At 43.6% G+C, this 20,884-nt stretch overlaps 1 protein-coding gene across 1 annotated transcript in view; it reads left to right on the forward strand.

The window, feature by feature from the left end:
- LOC132391940 (dedicator of cytokinesis protein 2-like) overlaps positions 1-20,884 on the forward strand; it is a 1,209,929-nt gene that overhangs the window by 939,283 nt on the left and 249,762 nt on the right. The window lies entirely within an intron of this gene.

The following is a 20,884-nucleotide window of genomic DNA, read 5'->3' on the forward strand; positions in this document are numbered from 1 at the left end:
TACTGTGCAAAGATCTTGGACAACTTAATTATATATATGTGCCTAAGACTTTTGCTCAGTTCTGTAAATACACAAGAGAGCTTACAGTAGATTATTTGTATGTCCATACATTGATGCTAGGCACAGGAATACTGTATCTGTAGATAAGGTGACTCGACAAGAAGTGATAAATTAGAAGTGGTGGGTTGTGTTAGGAGGATTGGCAGATATTAAGGCAGCAGAAACCACATCAGAAGTATTTCCTGTCTCGGGGAAGCTTGCAGCTTGGGGCAAGGAGTGTGGATGTGACCATGAACCAAAAGTATGTTTGGGATTTACAGAATATTGTGAGGAATGCTTTGTAGAATGAATCATGACAGAGAAATGCCCTATGCGTATCATCACACATTTTGTGAATAAAGAAGTTTCTCTGGTTATTAGTATGTATTTCTTTGTGGGGATTTACTTTATTCTGAGATACAGCACGGTACCAGGCTGAAGGACCTGTATCTGTACTGTACTCTATGACTCAATGACTCTACAACAAGCCCCTCCACCCCAAAGAGCCAGCTATGCTCAATTACACACGACCAATTAACCTAGTAACATGTACACCTTTGGACTGTGGGGGGGAGGAACCTTAACACCCGTAGGAAACCCATGTAGTCACAGGAGGAATGTACAAATTCCTTAACCATAACAGCAGGACTAAACAGCGATTGCGGATGCTGTAAGTGTTACACTAACCACAACACTATCGTGCCACCCATTGTGCGGCATGTAAATTGGCCATTGCATTTCCGATGTTGCTACAGTATCCATGCTTAATTACAGCAAAGTGCTCATTCAGTCCATCAAGTCCTTGCTAGCTCTCAAGGCAATCTTACTCACCCACTACTTTTCTCCGTAGCCTAAATTCTCTAAACGAGCATAGAGAGGAGGTATAGGAGCGTGAAGATCCACACTCAACATCTTCTGAAAGCTCCTTCTCCTCCCCCATCAGATCTCTGAATTGACAATGAAGCCACAAACCCTACCTCTCTATTTGTCTTTTGCACCATTTATCTATTTTATAATTTATAACAGTTTACATTGTATTGCAGCTACAAAAGACCTTTCATGACATACAGTATGTTACTGATAGTATACCTGATTCTGATTATCTATAGAGTCACAGTGCCATACAGCACAGAAACAGAACATTCAGCCCAACTGATCCATTCTAACCAAGATGCCCATCTGGCTAGTCCAATTTGCCAGTGTTTGGCTCATATCCCTCTAACCCTATCCTCTCCATGGACCGATCCAAGACTTTTCTAAATGTTGTTAATATACCTGCCTCAGCCACTTCCTCTGGTAACTCATTCCATATATGGACCACCATCTAAATAAAAAGGTTTCCCCCGGATTCCTACTAAATCTTGCCCCCATCATCTTCAAACAACAACAGACACAAAATGCTGGTGGAACACTGCAGGCCAGGCAGAGGAGGCCATGGATAGACATATCAGAATGGGAATGGGACATGGAATTGAAATGTGTGGCCTCTGGGAGATCCTGCTTTCTCTGGCAGACTGAGCGTAGGTGTTCAGCAAAATGGTCTCCCAGTCTGCATCGGGTCTCACCAATATATAAAAGGCCACACCGGGAGCACCGGACGCAGTATACCACACCAGCCGACTCACAGGTGAAGTGGCGCCTCACCTGGAAGGACTGTCTGGGGTCCTGAATGGTGGTGAGGGAGGAAGTGTAAGGGCAGGTGTAGCACTTGTTCCGTTTACAAGGATAAGTGCCAAGATGGAGATTGGTGGGAAGTGATGGGGGGCGGGGGGGGGGGGGGGAAAGAATGGACAAGGGAGTCGCATAGGAAGCGATCCCTGTGAAAAGCAGAAGGGGGGGAGGGGAAAATGTGCTTGTTAGTGAGATACGTTTCTAAATGTATACCTTACAGGATCTCCCAGTGGCCACACATTTTAATTCCACATCCCATTCCCATTCTGATATGTCTATCCATGGCCTCCTCTATTGTCAAAATGAATCCAAACTCAGGTTGGAGGAACAACACCTTATATACTGGCTGGGTAGCCTCCAACCTGATGGCATGAACATTAACTTCTCTAAATTCCGTTAATGCCCCTCCTCCCCTTCTTACCCCATCCCTGACATATTTAGTTGTTTGCCTGTTCTCCATCTCCCTCTGGTGTTACCCCCTCCTTTCCTTCTCCTGAGGCCTCCCATCCCATGATCCTTTCCCTTCTCCAGCTCTGTATCACTTTTGCCAATCACCTTTCCAGCTCTTAGCTTCATCCCACCCCCTCCGGTCTTCTATCATTTTGCATTTCCCCCTCCCCCCACTACTTTCAAATCTCTTACTATCTTTCCTTTCAGTTAGTCCTGACGAAGGGTCTTGGCCCGAAACGTCGACAGCGCTTCTCCCTATAGATGCTGCCTGGCCTGCTGTGTGTTGTTGTTTGAATTTCCAGCATCTGCAGATTTCCTTGTGTTTGCCCGTCATCTTCAACCTAGTTATTAATTTGCCAGTCCTGGGAAAAAGATATGTGTGCATTGACCCTCAGGATTTGGACCCCCATATCAAAGTGTAGACGAGGTTCAAGAGAATTATGGCAGGATTGAAAGGGTTAACATATAAGAAGATTTTGATGGATGTGTGCCTGTACTTTATGGAGCTCAGAAGAATGAGGGAAGATCTTATTGAAACCTATCAAATGTTGAAAGGCCTCAACAGAGTGGATGTGGAGAGGATGTTTCCAATGTTGGGGGAGTCTAGGACCAGAGGGCACAGCCTTGGAACAGAGGGATATTCATTCAGAACAGATATGAGAAATACTTCCTTCAGCCAGAGGGTTGTGAATTTGTTTAATTCAACGCCATAGATGGCAGTGGAGGCCAAATCACTGAGTATATCTGAAGCAGAGGTTGATGGTTCTTCTTTAATCAGAGTGACAAATGTTACGGGAAGAGACATGAGAATGGGGTTGAGAGGGATAGTAAATCAGCCTTGATGGAATGGCAGAGCAGGCTCAATGGGCCAAATGGCCTATTTCTGCTCCTATGTCTTAAGGTCTTATGAGTTTTATACACCTCTATAAAATCACCCCTCTGTCCCCTATGCTCAAAGGAATCGAGTCCCAACCTCTCCCTATAACTCAGTCCCTCAATTTCCAACAATATCCTCTTCCTTGCACACTTTCCAGCTCTTTACAATAGCATTGACTAAAACTGAACACATTACTCCACTGTGCCAGATTCAGGGAGACTTATTATTCTACAACCATCAGACTCCTGAACCAGCAAGGATAACTTCACTCACCTCAACACTGAACTGACCCTACAACCTGTAGATTCACATTCAATCATGTCTTGATGAAGGGTCCCGGCCCAAAACATCAACTATACTCTTTTCCTGCTGAGGCTCTCTAGCATTTTGTGTGCGTTGCTCGGATTTCCAGCAAGACATTTTCTCTTGTTCATGTTCTCTATTATTTATTTACTCTTTTGCTCATTAATTACACAGTTTGTCCTCTTTAGCATGCTGAATCTTTGTCAAAGTTCATTTATTACCAAAGTATGTAGCCTATATACAACCTCGAGATTCGTCTCAGTGGAAGACATTAGCAATGTGCCAGAGGGCCGTGAGTGTTAGGGAGCAGGAGTGAGTGCCATTGTTATTACAAAGGAAAAGGTGCTAGGCAAACTCAAAGGTCTTATGGTGGCTGTCTTAAGACAGTCACGTACTTCAATAATAAATATAGTTTGAACTTATAAGGCCTCATCAACAGCTTGTTTTTCAAACTGTAGCTTTACCAGTGTTTGGATATGTTAGCGATAAGCTACCGCAGCCAATTAAATCCAAAATGGAATGTAGGATGGAAGCCATTTGGTCATGTGGAGAACGTACAAACAGCAGCAGAGGTGAGAATCAAACTCGGGGAGGTGGAACTCTGAAACAGAAGCATAACTAGTTGTATCACTGTGATGACAAGGTTTTATCCCCTGTTAATGAATGAGCTTTCTGAAAGCAAGTGTTTCTTCTCTTTATCACCATGGGAGATCTGGTTAATGTGGGTATTGCAAGTGAAGTCATTACTAATGATAATAACTCCAAATGCCACACTCACAGAGAAGATTAAGCAGAGATGCTCTGACAAAAGGCAAAACAAGTTACTCTGAGGTCAGCTTCTACAACAGAATTCTCAACCCCAGCCCATCATTGCTGGAACCAACAACCCCTACCATCCTCATTGTGGAAGACATTCTCAAAGATTAAATTCAAAGTAAATTTATTATCAAAGTACATGTGTAACACCACATACTACGCACATTGATTGTTGGTCAGTCTTTGTGTGTAGTTTTCTACGCATAGATTCGTTTGCTTACAGCATTCACAGTAAAACAGAGAAATACAATGGAATTCATGAAAAACTACACACAAAGACTGACCAACAATCAATGTGCAAAAGAAGGCAATCTGTGCAAATTCAATAAAAATAATACTGAGGGCGTGAATTGTAGAGTCCTTGAAAGTGAGGGCACAGTTTGTTGAATCAATTCATTGTTGAGGTGAGTGAAATTATCCACGCTGGTTCAGGAACTTGATGGTTGAAGGGTGTTAACTGTTTTGAACCTGATTGTGTGGGACCTGAGGCTCCTGTACCTCCTTTCTGAGAGCAGCAGTGAGAAGAGAGCATGACCTGGAATGTGGGGGTCCTTGATGATGGATGCTGCTTTCTTGTGGCAGCATTCCTTGTAGATGTGCTGCACAATGGTGGGGAAAGCTTTTTCTCTGATGGACTGGGCTATATCCACTACTTTTTGTTGGCTTTTTCATCCTTGGTCATTGGAGTTTCCATAGCAGGCCATGATGGAACCATTCAGGATACTGTGCAACTATAAAAGTTTGTCAAAATCTTAGATGACATTTCACACATGTGTAAGCTTCTGTCACAAGGGCTCATCCCCTTTCTCCAATCAGGCAGAAGACACAACAGCCTGAAAGCTCATGCAAACAGGCTGAAAGACAGCTTCTGTCCATTGTGCTGGTGGAACGCAGCAGGCCAGGCAGCGTCTATAGGAAGAGGTACAGTTGACATTTCATGCCAAGACTCTTCATTAGTCCTGACGAAGGGTCTCTGCCCGAAACATCGACAGTGCTTCGTCCTATAGATGCTGCCTGGCCTGCTGCGTTCCACTAGCATTTTGTGTGTGCTGCTTGAATTTCCAGCATCTGCAGATTTCCTTGTGTTTGTGTTCTATCCATTGTTATCAGACTCTTGAAGGAACCTCTTGTACAATAAGGTGGACACCTTGCCTCACAATCTACATCACTATGGCCTGCACTGTAAATTTTTTGGTAAATTTTACACTTTATTCTGCATTGTTATTCTACCTCAGTGCACTGTGTCTTGATTTGATCTGTATGAAAAGTATGCAAGACAAGTTTTTCACTGTATCTGGTTCCATGTGACAATAATAAACCGTCTTACGCTGTGCAATGTGAAAGATGCAGCTGAGGAGAATTGAAAGGGGTTGTTTGTTGCTGTTTCACTGGGGTTGATATAGCGGTGCAACAGATACTCTCTCACGTCTCCAGCCACCTGGGTTCCATCCTGGCCTCCAGCTGCTGTCTATGTAGAGTTCACTTGTTCTGACTTTGAACATGTGGGCTTCCCTTGCATGCTTCACTTCTTTCCCTCATTCATGACCGAGTATTCTGAGTGGCTTTGGGCCCCTTATCTAAGAAACGATGTGCAGAGGGTCCACAGGAGGTTCATCCCAGGAAAGAAAGGGTTAATGTATGAGGAGCATTTGATGGTTCTGAGGCTGTACTCCCTGGAGTTTAGAAGAATGACAGAAAATCTTATTTAGACCTTTCAATATTTGATAGGTTTTGACAGAGTGGATGTAGAGGAGATGTTTCCTATCGTGGTGGACTCTGAATGCAAGGACATTCCTTTCTAGCAGAGATAAGGGGGAATCTCAAGCCAGATGTTGGTCAATTTGTGGAATTCATTGCCACAGATTGCCACAGTGGAGGCTACGTCCCTGGGTATATTTAAAGCAGAGCTTGATTGTTTCTTGATTACTCAGGGAGTCAAAGGTTCTGGGAAGAAGGCAGAAGAATGGGATTGAGAAAGATAATAAATCAGCCATGGTGGAATGGTGGAGCAGACTCAGTGGGCAGAATGGACTAATTCTGTTCCAATGTCTTATGGTATTAATTTTGAATCCAATCTACAGCACATTATGGATCTTATGTGACTTAATATCTCAAACTAGCAATCATGAAATTAATTTCCCAGGGTAGCTCACTGGGTGAAAGTAAATGGTCCAGTGAGCAATGCTTGCAAGAAGAGGGACTATCAGAAGAACACAAGAAAATATGGACTTATGAACTATCTTGCTGCCTCAGTTAAACATCCAATATAATCAAATACCTCCTCCGTCTCTGGACATCCCTTCGCTATATTTAGAGATACAGTGTGGAACAGGGCCTCCCAGCCCAACGACCTCCATCGCCCAGCAACCCACCTATTTAACCCCAGCCTTATCACAATGACCAGTTAACCTAATGACAGGTGCATCTTTGGACTGTGGGAGGAAACTGGAGCACCTGGAGGAAACCCACACTCTCACGGAAAGGACGTACAAATTTTCCTACAGATGGTAACCGAATTCTGATGTACCGAGCAGTAAAAAGATGGTTCAAAGGTTCATTTATTATCAAAGTATGTATGGCGTATACAACTCTAGAGATTCTTCTTCTCCAGATCACCATGAAACAAAGAAAACCACAGAAGTCAGTCATACCTCCAGCCTCAAGAACAGCTTCTAAGAGTATTGAGTGGATCCCTAGTGCACGAAGATGGACTCTTGACTTTACAATCTACCTCATTATGATCGTTGCACTTCACATTGTCTGTATCTGTTGGAATTATTTCTGCATTGTCATTGTTTTACCTTGTACTACAGTTCCTCACTGTATGAACAGCATGCAAGACAAGCTTTTCAATGGTTCAGACATTCCATTTAATATCACAGAATGTGTACAATATACAACTAGCAATTCTTACTCTCCGCAGACATCATCAAAACAAGGAAAACCCCAAAGAATGAATAACAGAGGAAAACTGCGAGAACTCCGAAGCCCCCGCTAACCCGTCCCACGCACAGGCAGCAGCAAACGGCATCACCCTCCCTCTCCCCATGTAGTCCAGTGGAGAGTATCAGCATTCCCACCACCCACTGTGTAAGCAACAGCGAAGCCCCAAAGAGAGACCATGGTCTACAATCCATCAAAAATTACTCAGCTGTTCAACATCCCATAGGCTCTCTCTCTCGCCAACAAGGGAGAGAGAGATATCACTCCCTCCACAGCGAGAGGAGGACAAACAGCTTGCTTTTTCAATGTTACAGTTTGTAGTGCTGCTTTGAATTTGAGTTTCCCCCGACTCGAGTACTGGCAGCAAACTCTCACTCACCATTGAGAGAGCGAGAGAGAGACCATTTGAGTGCAGAGGCCTTTGGCAGCCACACCCGCTGCCTCAATGTTCCGGTTACCGGCAATGCTTCAGTTCGCTGTACCGGCGAGTAATCGGGTCCACAGGGGCACGCAAGTCCACACCCGAAGGCGCTGTGTTCCAAGCCGCTCCAGGAGATATCAAAAACGTGGCTGATCGGTATGCTGCAAGAATGGGAACACACCACCAGGAAGAACCGCAGTTTGAGCTCAAAGATCGATCACGTACTCCAACAGGACCCCAGCCACCTCGGAAAGGGAAAAAGAGACTTTAGAAGAAGAATTTAAACTGTTCCACTAATGGGCTGGGAGAAGTCGCCCTCTGGCACCATCTCTGGACTTAAGACTGTATCTCGGCACATGTGACAATAATAAACCACTTCCATTTCCAGTGCTCATACAGATCAATTCATTGCACAAAGCATTGAGGTAGTACAAGGGAAAACAATAAACAATGCAAACTAAAATACAACAGATACCGAGAAAGTATGGTGCAGGTAAACGATAAAGTATAACAAGGTAGCTTGTGAGGTCAAGGGACCATATTACCGCCCCAGGGAAAAATTTAATAGTCTCATAACAGCAGAGTATGAGCTATCCATCAGCCTGGTGGCACCTTCTTTTCAGGCTTTTGTATCTTCTGTCCAGTGGAAAAGGGGTGAAGAAAGAATGTCCAAGTTGGGTGGGATCTCTGATTATGCTGGCTGCTTTGCGGAGACAGTTGGAAGTGTAGGCAGAGTCCATGGGGGGGAGGCTAGTTTCTGTGATGTGCTGAGCAGCAGATTCTGTGGTCACATACAGAACAATTGCCATACTAAACTGTTATACATCCAGATTGGATGCTTTCTATGATACACCCTCAGACTCGGTAACTTTATTGGCCAAGGCGTCTATGTGGTTGGACCAGAACGGAACAGCCTTTGGGGGCGTTCATTCGGAGGAACTTGAAGTTGCAACACTGTTGATGTAGACAGGAACATGTGCATTGCCCCCCCTTCCTGAACTCAATAACCAGCTCTTTTGTTTTGCTGACATTGAAGGAAAGGTTGTGATCAGTAGGCAACATAAGCTTTTCACTCCACCTCAGCATGTGTGACAATGATAAACCAATTAGAAAAGGATCTCGTACTTTATCAGGCCAAGTGCAATTCTAAATAGGAGCAGGAACGGGATGCTTAGTCCTTCAAGCTCGCCCCACCGTTTATGGATGATTTATTGATTCATGTTGGCTCAACTTCCCTTCCTTGCCAATTCGCTATATCTCTCATTTTCTTAATCTTTCAAATATATCTCCATTATATATATCTCTCTAATAATCTGGCCTCCACCATCCTCAGAGGGGCAGAGAATTCCAGAGATTCACTACACTCTTGAGTGAAGGAGTTTTCTATCTCCCTCAGTTTTAAATGACTAGCCTCTTACTTAGTAGCTATTTCCTCTAGTTCCTGACTCCCAAACTAATGGAAACATCTCAACAACTACTCTGTCAAGCCTCCTTGGGATACTTCATCTTTGAATAAGTTACCTCTAGTTCCTCAGAACTCCAAGAACTCTCCAGCCTGTAGGATAGCCTTCTCATTCCATGGGTTTGCCTGGTGGATCTCCTTTGGTCCACCACCATTGCTGCTGCATATTCTTTTAGAGTAAGGGGACCAAAACTACACTGTAGTAGTCAGCGTGGCACGTCACAACGCAAGCAATTGGGAAGCCAGAGTTCAATCCTGCCGCTGTCTGTAAGGAGTTCGTACAATCACCCTGTGACGCTGTGCTTCTCCGTTGGATGTTCCGGTTTCATCCCACTTTCTAAAGACATTAGGGTTAGTAAGTTGCAGGCATGCTATGCTGGAAGCATGACGACACTTGGGAGCTGCCGCCCAAAGTATCCTCGGACTGTGTTGGTCATTAACACAAATCAACACATTTCACTCTGTAAAAAAAAAAGAAAGGCCACTTCTTAATCTTTAACTGCACTCTGTACTCCAGGAATAGTCTCACCCACACCCTGTATAATTGTAACAAACCACACTATTTTAAACTTCAGCCGCAATAAAGGCCAATCCCCAATGAGCCATGTAATTACTAGTTGGACTTGCCTGTTAACAATTTGTGACAATGCACCAGAACATTGAGATCTCCCTGAACTTCATCTGCATTTTCTCCCCATTTTTGGTGCCTTTGCCAAAGTTCATTCAAAGATCCAGAGATCCGAAATATATTTATTATCAAAGTATCTATACAGTACTCAGCCCTGGGATTTGTCTTCACACAGAGAGCCACAAAACATAGAAACACTATGGAACCTGTTCAAAGAAAAACATCAAACACCCAAAGTGTAAAAAAAGAACAAATGACCTCACACTTTGCCATGTTAAACTCCATATGCCAGTTTTCACCCAGTCCCTCACTCTATCTGTATCGCAATATAGAATCACAGTACTTTCATCATAACATGGCTTTCCATCTACTTCAGTACCATTGTCCAACTTGGGAAACCTGACTACTTGCCCCTCCTTCAGATCATGACGAGAGGTGTACAAATTCTGACTCTGGCTTGTTCAGCATGGTCAAGATGGGCTGATGGGACTGTTTCTGTGTGTACCAGTCCTTAACTCTTTAACTCTGAGAAGCTAAAGGAGGATAAAGAGGAGGGAGAGGAAAGAGTGAGAATGCAGAAAGCAAAAGCAATAATCTGGACTGCCTCAGATTTTTTTTCACTCCTTTTGAATTACTTATTGAATTTAATTATACATATACAGTACTGTTTTTCACAGCTTAGACACATGTATGTAGCTAGGGTGCCTAAGACTTTTGCACAGTACTATATTCATCAAGGTGGTACGGAGAGTATGTAAATCTGATGGGTGAAAAGCATATTCGGAATGCCAAGAGTGGAACACCGTGGGAGGGATGTAGGACAGGTTGCAGAGACGGAGTGCCAGGGGTGAGTGGGGCAGGGGGGGGAATGGTGGCACAGTGGCGTAAGTGCAAACGCACCCAGACCTGAGACGCCAGGCAAGATCGTTCGATTCTCAACAATTGGTTTATTGATCATTACAGAATGTCTCTCTGGAGCTTCCCTCTCCCTCCCCCTTTTTCTCAACCCTGATTCCCCTCTCCCTGCCCCCTTCCCACTGTCAGTCCACAATAGAGACCCCTATCAGAATCGGGTTTATCATCACTCATACATTTCAGGAAATTTGTTTTTTTTTTCTGTAGCAGCAACAGTACAGTGCAATACATGAAATTAATACAGCACTGTGAAAAGTCTAAGGAACCCTAGTTCTATATATATGTGCCTAAGTCTGGGCAGCAGCAGTATTTGTGTGGAAGAAAGGTCTGGCAATCTACTTCCGTATCTTGCCACAAAAACCCTTTAGACAATTACACTATCCATAAGGTCGCCATGAGTTGACAATGACTTGACAGCACTCAACAACAGCTCAACATGATTTTGCACAGTAGTGTGTGTGTGTGTGTCTGTGTGTGTGTGTGTGTGTGTGTGTGTGTGTGTGTGTAATGTCTTATTGTAACACATTTTTTAAAGTACGTATTGCACTGCTGCCTCAGAACAACAAATTTCTCAGCATACGCCGGTGATATTAAATCTGATTCTGATAGACCCGAATTAGGAGCCCAGAGAAAGAAAGGGACAGTGTGGGGTAGTGAGGGGATACAAGGATTCAGGAAACTGAGCTTCCAGTGTTTTCAGTTCCTGGCAGGCAAAGTTATAATTAATTCAATTAATGGGCTAAAACTTCATAAATGTTTATGACGAGCTGCAAGTTCTATTCAGCAAGCTGCAGGATTGCGTCCAATAGAATGACAGATTCTCATCTTACTCTGCCGATGACTACACCCTCTCTCACCTCCCACCAGCAAGAAATTTAATGAAAGGGAAATTGCAGGGTTCTCGACAGATACTGTAGAATTTTTAACCCATGCCGCTGACTCGGCAAGCAGAGGCACCTCCCTTCTTCAGCGAGCAGAGTAAACGAAGAGCCAAAGAAACTGCTGATAAAAACGAATCATAGACACAAATTCAAACTCTGTTATTTACTATTCAAAACACTGATCCCTTTATATTTAAGCAAATATAATTTCTTAAGATTCCACTGTTCTCTGCTGGAAATTTAAAGCCAATATTTGCATTCTCACAGCAAATACCATCTATTATCTTTAGAGAAAATATTAAAACAGGGCTCACGCACACACAGCTGAAAAGGTTCAAAATTGCAAACAGAAGTATCCTCATCAGCAGTCCTTTTGTGACATCCTGGATTTAATTAGTGACAGCTGTGGAGGGCTTCAACCTGTTCTGCCTGCTTCATGATTTTATTTCTACCTTCATTGCCATCCGCGACTTTAGGGCATCCAAAGGCAATCCTTCATCCACTTGAATACCTTCACTGATCTAGTGGTGAAAACATGCACCCAATTTGCTCACAGCAACCTCTACCCAATAAACGTCGACTCTTTCCATAGATGCTGAGTTCCTCCCTCACCCTGGACTTTCTCTCACTTACCCCTCCCATTAGGGAGAAGACACAAAAGCCGGACAGCAGGTAGCATCAGATTCAAAGACAGCTTCCATCCCGCTGTTATCAGACTCTTCAACGGACATCTGATACACTAAACATGAACATTAGCAACCTACCTCATTGGTCCCCTTGCCCTGTATCTGACTACCTGCCCAGCCTTTTCTCTGTAACTGCTACACGCTATTCTGTGTTTATTGTTTGGCCTTAATGTAATTAGATTACTGTGCAGAAGTCTTAGCCTCCTATACATAGCTAGGGTGGGACAGTACTATAATTGTCAATGTGAAGCGGACAGCGAGTTTGGAAATGTGGCAGGAGCAAAGGAATTTGGGAATGGCGAGGGTAGAGCGCTGCAGGAAGGGTGTGCGACAGGTGGCAGAGAAGGAGTGCCGGGGGCAGGAGGGTGGCAAGGGTGCAGACATACACATCCGTAAAACACCATGAAAGGCAATTTGATTCCAAACAATTGGTTTATCGATCATTGCAAAATATCTCTCTGGTGCTTCCCACTCCCTCCCTCTCCCCCTTTTCCCAACCATGATTCCCTTCCCTTTGCCCCCTTCCCACTCTCAGTCCACAGTAGAGACCTGTATCAGAACAAGGTTTATCTTCACTCACATATCTCATGAAATTTGTTTTTTGCAGCAGCAGTACAGTACAATACATAAAATTACTACAGTACTGTTAAGCACCCTAGCTATTTATATATGTTCCTAAGACTTTTGTGGCTTTATTGTGTTTTTTTATTATTGTGTTCTTTATCTTATTTTTTTTGTGTGGCATTGAATTCTGAGTAACAATTATTTCATTCTCTTTTACACTTGCATACTGGAAATGACATTAAAAAATCTTCAATCTTGAAACTTTGAGGAAAGTGAGGCTTGATAATTAAATCATGCAATTCAATGTGAAATCAGGTCATGTCCCCACGGGCTTTGAAAGAACAAAACCATTAGGATAATCTCCAGTGCGGTCAGACAAAACATTTTGGTACACTGGCTTCCAAGAGTCGTTGAATCATTGAATCTTACAATGCGGTGAATTTGGCCTGTTCAGTTCATGCTGAGATAAACAGTATGGTTGTATAGACTAATTCTCAGTGTCTGAAGACTTGGAGATTTGAAGCTTGTCTATGTACATTAGGTTTCATAATGAGAATCAAGGTAGACATGACATTTGGCCTGAGAGTCACTACTTGCTATGAGGGCAAACGGTCAGAGGTCAATCTTCTTTCTCCATGAGCATGATTTGGAATGTATGAATATTATTTTAGAAATGGAGTCATGGAATCCAACAGCAAAAAAGCAGGACTTTCACCCCAGCTGGTTGATGCCAACCAAGGTAAAGATTTAAGGATTAGACCATAAGGTACAGGAGCAGAATTGGAGCATTTGGCCTATCGAATCTGCTCCACTATCCAATCATAAGTGAACCTTTCTTCCCCTCCCCAACCCCATTCCCTGACCATCTCTCTGTAACCTTTGATGCTGTGTCCAATCAAGAATCTTATCAATTTCTACCCTAAATACATCCAACAACCTGTCCTCCACAGCTGCCTGTGGTAACAAATTCCACAAATTCACCACCCTCTGGCTAAAGAAATTTCTCGGCGTCTCTGTTTTAATTGGCAAACCCTCTACCTTGAGGCTGTGTCCTCTTCTCCTAGAATCTCCCCCCCCCTCCACCCCATGGGAAACATCCTTTCCACACCTACGCTGTCTAGGCCTTTCAACATTTGAAAAGTTTCAATGAGATTCCCCCCTCATTTAAATTCCAGAGCCATCAAATATTCCTCATTTGATAACCCTTTCATTCCCGAAATCATCCCTGTGAATCACCTCTAGAGCCTCTCCAATACTAACACACCTTTTCTTAGATGACAAGCCCAAAATTGTTCACAAGGTGAGGCCTCACCAGTGCCTTATAAAGCCTCAGCATCACATCCTTGCTCTTGTATTCTAGACCTCTTGAAATGAATGCTAACATTGTCTTTGCCTTCCTCACCACCAAGTTTAACCTGCATGTTAAACTTTAGGGTGTTCTACACAAGGATTCCCAAGTCTCTTTGCATCTCAGAGCTTGGGATTTTCTCCCCATTTAGAAAATAGTCTGCATATTTATTTCTACTACCAAAGTGCCTGACCATGCATTTTCCAACATTGTGTTTCATTTACCACTTTCTTGCCCATTTTGCTAATCTCTCCATCCATCTGCAGCCTTCCTGTTTCCTCAACACTACCTGCCCCTCCACCAATCATCGTATCTGCAGACTTGGCAACAAAGCCATCTATTTCATCTATTTCACTGGCAGCCAACCAGACAAGGATCTTTTTATTTGCATTCACTGCCTCCTTCCAATCAGTCAATGCTCCAACCATGTTAGTAATGTTCCTGTAATACCTGCAGCCTTCCTCCTTTCTTAAAGAGTGGAGTGACATTTTCAATTTTCCAGTCCTCTGGCACCATGCCAGAGTCCAATGATTTTTGAAAGATCATGCTAATGCTGGCAACATCTCTAACGCTACCTCTTTCAGAACCCGAGGGTGCAGATCATCTGGTCTGGGTGACTTAGCTACCATTTGGTTTTTTAGCTTTTTGAGTACCTTGTAATAGTTGCTACACACTTCTCTTCCTTCACACACTACAACATCTGGCACACTTCTAGTGTCTTCCATAGTGAAGACTGTTGCAAAATACTCGTTTAGCTCATCTGCTAGCTCCTTGTTTCCCATTATTATTTCTCCTGCCTCATTTTCTAGCAGTCTTATATCAACTGACTGCATATTGCTGCACGTGGCACAGGCCACAATCCTGAAATTACAACCCTGGAGGTCTTGCTTGCCTGCTTTCTACCTCACTCTCTAAAATCTATTTTCAAGACCTCTTTGCTTTTCCTTCCAATGTCAATAGTACCAATATGTCCAAGACTTCTGGCTGCTCTCCCTCCCTCTCCAAAATGTTATGGACACAATCGGAGATGTCTCTGACCCTGGCACCTTGGAGGCAACACACCATCTGGGTGTCCCATTCATGTACACTGAATCTCCTGTCTATTCGCCTCACGATCGAGTCCGCTATCACTACCACTCCCTTCTTCTCTCTCTTTCCCTTTTGCACCATGGACCCATGCTCAGTGCCTGTAACTCGGTCATCATGGCATTCCCCATGGAGGTCACCCCCACAAAAGTATCCAAAGTTGTTTCTGAGGGAAATGGCCACAGGTGTGCTTTGCTCTAACAGCCTATTTATATTTCCATTCCTCCTGACAGTCACCCAGCTGCTCGCCAGCTACATTATTAAGATTGTTGATCCAAATACTCATTTAGTTCATCTACCATCTCCTTGTCCCCATTATTATTTCACTGGCATCATTTTCTAGCGGTCCTATATCCACTCTCATCTCTCTTTTATTTTTTATGTACTTGAAAAACCTTTTACTATCCACTTTGATACTGTTTGCTAGCTTGTTTTCATTTTTCATCTTTTCCCTCCTAATGATTCTTTTAGTTGCTCTCTGTAGGTTTTTGAAAGCTTCCCAATCCCCTATCTTCCTGCTAATTTTTGTATTGTTGTATGCATTTTCTTTTGTTTTTACATGAGTTTGACTTTCTTTCTCAGACCCACTATTTTGCCATTTGAGTATTTCGTTGCTTTTGGAACACATGTGTCCTGCACCTTCCTAATTTTTCTCCGAAACTCAAGCCATTGCTGCTCTGCTGTCATCCCTGCCAGCATCTCCTTCCAATTTACTTTGTCCAATGCCTCTCTCATTGCACTGTTATTTCCTTTACTCCGCTGAAATACTGCTATGTCAGACTTTACTTTCTCCCTATGAAATTTCAAATTGAACTCAGTCATATTGTGATCACTGTCTCATAAGGGTTCTTTTACCTTAAGCTCCCTAATTAACTCCAGTTCATTACATAACACCCAATTCCATATAGCTGATCCCCTAGTAGTCTCAATGACAAACTGCTCTAAAAAGCCATCTGAAAGGCATTGAACAAACTCACTCTCGAGATCCATTACCAACCTGATTTTCCCAATTGATCTGCATGTTGAAATCTCCCATGGCTATCATAGCATTGCCCTCTTGACACACCTCTTCTATTTCATGTTGGTCCACATCCCAGCTAATGTTGGAAGGCCTCATTATATAACTGCCATCAGGGTCCTTTTACCCTTGCAGTTTCTTAACTTAACTGACAAGGATTCAACATCTTCTGATCCTATGTCACAACTTCCTACTGATTTGATGCCATTCTTTACCAGCAGAGCCACGCCACCCCCTCTGCCTGCCTTCCTATCCCTCTGATACAAGGTGTAACCTTGGACATTCAGCTCCCAACTACAACCATCTTTCAGCCATGATTCTGTGAAGGCCACAACATCATACCTGACAATCTGGAAACATGCAACAAGATCATCCACCTTATTTCTTATACTCCATGCATTGAGATATAACACTTTGAGTGCTCTATTTGCTAAACTTATTGGTTTTGCATCCCCAATGCACGGATACTCTCCCTGCCAGCAGCTATTTCGACCAATCATCTGCCTGCCCTTCCTGACAGTTGGATTGTACACTACCTTTGTTTTATTACCATCTATCCTATCCTGAGTCCCTTCATTCCAGTTCCCACTCCCTGCCAAATCAGTTTAAACCCTCCCCGACAGCTCTAACAAATCTGCCCGCAAGAATTTTGGCCCCCCTCAGGTTCAGGTGCAACCTGTCCCTTTTCTACAGCTCATATATCCCCCAGAAGAGATCCCAAAAATCCAAGAACCTGAAGCCCTGCCCCCTGCACCAGCTTCTCAGCCACGCATTTATCTGCCAAATCATCCTATTTCTACCCTCATTAGCATGAGGCACAGGTAGCAATCCAGAAATTATAACCTGGAGGTCCTGCTTCTCAGCTTTCTGCCCAGCTGTCTAAATACTCTCTTCAATACCTCTTTGCTTTTCCTTCCTATGTCATTGGTACCAATACATACCGAGATATCTGGCTGCTCTCCCTGCCTCTCTAAAATACCATGGCAGTGACCTGAGACATCCCTGACCCTGGCACCTGGGAGGCAATATATCATCCCGGTGTCACATTCACATCCACATTATCTCCTGTCTGTTCCTCTGACTATATAGAATCTTCCGCTGAATCCCTTCATCAGGACTAGAGAGGAATGGGAGAAGAACGCAGAATAAGAACATAAGGGAACTGGTAGGAATACAAGTTGGCAGGTGATAGGTCAAACCAGTTGAGGGGAAGTTTGGGTGAAGTGAGAAGCTGGGAAGTGATGGTGGGAAAGCTAAAGGGCTGAAGAAGAAGGAATCTGATAGGAGAGAGGAGAAGGAATCAGAGAGGTGCCTGAATGGGAATGGAAAAGGGGAGGGAGAGAAATTACAGGAAGTTTGAGAGATTGTTCTTGCTGTCGGGTTGGAAGTATGCCACATGGAATATGAGGTGTTGCTCCTTCAACCTGCGAGCGCCCTCGTCTTGGCAGGAAAGGAGCCCATGGACAGACGTGTCCGAAGTGGAATGGGAAGCCAAATTGAAATGTGTGGCCACAGAGAAATCCTGCCTTTTGCGGCTGACAGAGTGAAAGCGCCCTGCAAAGCGCTCCCCCAGTCTGCGTCGGGTCTCACCATTCAGCCAGCACGTGTTGCTTTGGTAAGAGCAGCATGGAAGGGTAACAGTTGGCTATTACAGCGCCAGCGATCCGCGATCAGTCTTCAATTCCAGGCGCTGCCTGTAGGGAGTTCATAAGTTCTCCTGTGACTGCATGCGGGTTTCCTTCAAGTTCTTTGATTTCCACTCATATTCCAAAGCCATACAGGCTAGGGTTAGTGAGTTGTGGGCACACTGGAAGTGTGGCAACTCTTGCAGGCTTTCTCCAGCATATCGTCAGACTGCGTCAGTCGATGACACAAAACGATGCATTTAAACGTGTGTCTTGATATTTTGAGGTACAGACATTGACAAATAAGTATACTCTCTTTTACCGCTTTAACTCATCTTCTCTGACATCCATGGGGCTTAATGAAGGGTGTTCCTTGGCCTGTGGTGTGTCGGAGCTGAACTAACGTCACCAGATCTAGCAATTAGTTTCAGGATGCACGGTAAATCATGTAATTTCAGCCGTGTGTATGAGCTAATTCAGAGGTGTCACACTCTCTGGTACAGTGTCAACTGTGCCTCATTGAAGCCGTCAGGATTCAGCATTCAAACAACGTCACACTCATCCTTAGTAGAAAAAGAGCAATTCATTGCTTGTTAGCAATGGCCAGAAGTCTCTAGTTTAGCTGGGAGATGTTTGTGTCTAGTGAATGCACATTATTTCACTTTTACTGCACAGAGACAGGTTATTTGTGCATTGATGCTCTGTGCTAAACAAGATGCCACACTGGTTTATGCTAAGTTATAAGTCCCTGGTTCCTCATAGACTCATTGAGCTCAATGGAAGTGCAAAGCAAGGCAGCATGGTGGGAAGTTACAGTCACCCAGGGACCTGCATCACTGATCCAGAGACATGAAATTGAATCCCACCAGGGCAGCTGATAGAATGTAAATTTCAAGCAATCAAAGACATTTACAGAGTCATAGAGTATACAGCGTGGAAACACATGCTTCAGCCCAACTGGGCCATACCAACCATGATGTCTACCTAAGCTCGCCCTAATTAATCGTGTTGATCCATGTCCCTCTTCAGGATGGTGCTGGCGGTAGTCGGTGATGTTTTCTGAGCAGCTCACAAAATTACTGGATCAGAATCAGAATCAAGTTTAGTATCACCAGCGTACGTTGTGAAATGTGCTGTTATGTGACAGCAGTACACTGCAACACGTAGTAAAAAAAACAGTGAATGACAGTAAAAATCAGAGTCGGAATCAGATTTGATATCACCAGCTTGTTGTAAAATTTGTAACCTAGCAGCAGCAGTACAATGCGATATACTGTATGATGATGTAGAAAAAATAAATGGATTACAGTCATTATATATATTTAAACAGTTAAATTAAATAAGTAGTCCAAAAAGAAAAGTAGTGAGGTAGTTTTCGTGGGTTCAATGTCCATTCATAACTCTGATGGCAGAGGGGAAGAAGCTGTCCCTGAATCATTGAGTGTGTGCCTTCAGGCTTCTGTACCACTTCCCTGATGGTAGCAATGAGAAGAGGGCACGTATTGGGTGATGGGGGTCCTGAATAATGAATACTGCCCTTGAAGATGTCCTGGATGCTGGGGAGGCTACTGCCCATGATGGAGCTGTCTGAGTTCACAGCTCTGTGCAGCTTACTTCAGTCCTGAACAGTGCTTCCCCACAACCTCCCATACCAGACAACAATGCAGCCTGTTAGAATGCTATCATGGTACATCTGTAGACATTTGTGAGTGTCTTTGGTGACATACTAAATCTCCTGAATCGCCTAATGAAATACACCTACTCTCTTGCCTTTTTTATATGATGGACCCAGGATAAATCCTCAGAGATGTAGACCCCCCAGGAACTTGAAATTGCTCACTCTTTCCATTTCTGATCCCTTGTTGAGGATTCATCATACCCTTTGTAAAGTCCACAGTCACTTATACTTATTCTGAACTATGAACTCAGCAATCTGCAACCTGCAATTTCCCTTTGAGTCTTATTCATTATTATTATTACTATTTTTTTGTATTTGCATAGCTTGTCTTGTGCACATTGATCAGCTGTCAGTCTTTGTAGTTTTTTTATTGATTCTTTTGTATTTCTTTGTTCTACTGTGAATACCTGCAAGTACACAAACCTCAAGGTTGTAGATGGTGACATACAGTATATATACAGTACTTCAAAAATAAATTTACTTTGACATCTTTTCCAATACAGGTACTAATTCAGAAGTCTTTTAAAAGCTGTTATTCCTCTTCAACCACTATCTCTGGCAAATTGTTACATACCCACATCACCCTCTGCATGAAGAAGTTGTCCCCATGTCCATTCTAAATCGTTGACCTTTCACCTCAAGCTCGTGCCCTCTGATTTTCAGTTCTACTCCCCTGGCATAAGGGCTACAGATATTCACCCTATCTGTCGTCTCATGCAGGAGATCGTTCTCCTGCATCCCAAGGAATGAACTAGCCTGCCCAAGCTCTCCCAATAACACAGTCCCTCAGGTCCTGGCAAAATGGAATTTTGAATTTTAAAAAACCTAGTTTCAGTAATGACAGACAGGATCACTGTAAAACTTGCTTGGTTCACTGCAGACAGTTTACCACAATCTCCCCACACTCCTCTCCTACCCAGCACATGTCCTTATCTTGCTCTGGTTCCATCTGCCACTCACCTCTCCCTAATAGTTCCCACTCTCACCTCTTTTACTTGGCACAGTCCATCTCTGGTAGCCCTCCGTGTTCCTGCTTATCCCTCTCCAGAATCTGTCTCCAACCTTCATATATTTGGTATCAACGACCACATCCATCCCAGATATTCTCTCTCTTCTGCTCTCCCATTGGGAAAAAGTTACAAATGCTTGCAAGCAAGTGCCACCAGGCTCAAGGGGCAGCTTCTGTCCCACTGTTATCAGACTCTTGAACTGACCTCTTGTATGATAAGCTGAACTCTTGGCCTCATAATCTATTTCGTTATGATCTTGCATTTTATCGTTTACCTGCACTGCACTTTTTCGGAGGTCTAGACTCTGGTCTGTTCTCATTTCCCCACTTCCCTTCCCTTGGTCCTACTGGGCTCCCTAATTCCCCTCTCTATCTCCAAAACCATCCCTACATACCAAAAAAACAACAACATATGCTGCCAGAGAACGTGGTAGTTGTTGGTACATTCATCATCATCATATGCC

Source organism: Hypanus sabinus, chromosome 3 (assembly GCF_030144855.1).
Source record: "Hypanus sabinus isolate sHypSab1 chromosome 3, sHypSab1.hap1, whole genome shotgun sequence".
Classification (NCBI taxonomy): Eukaryota; Metazoa; Chordata; class Chondrichthyes; order Myliobatiformes; family Dasyatidae; genus Hypanus; species Hypanus sabinus.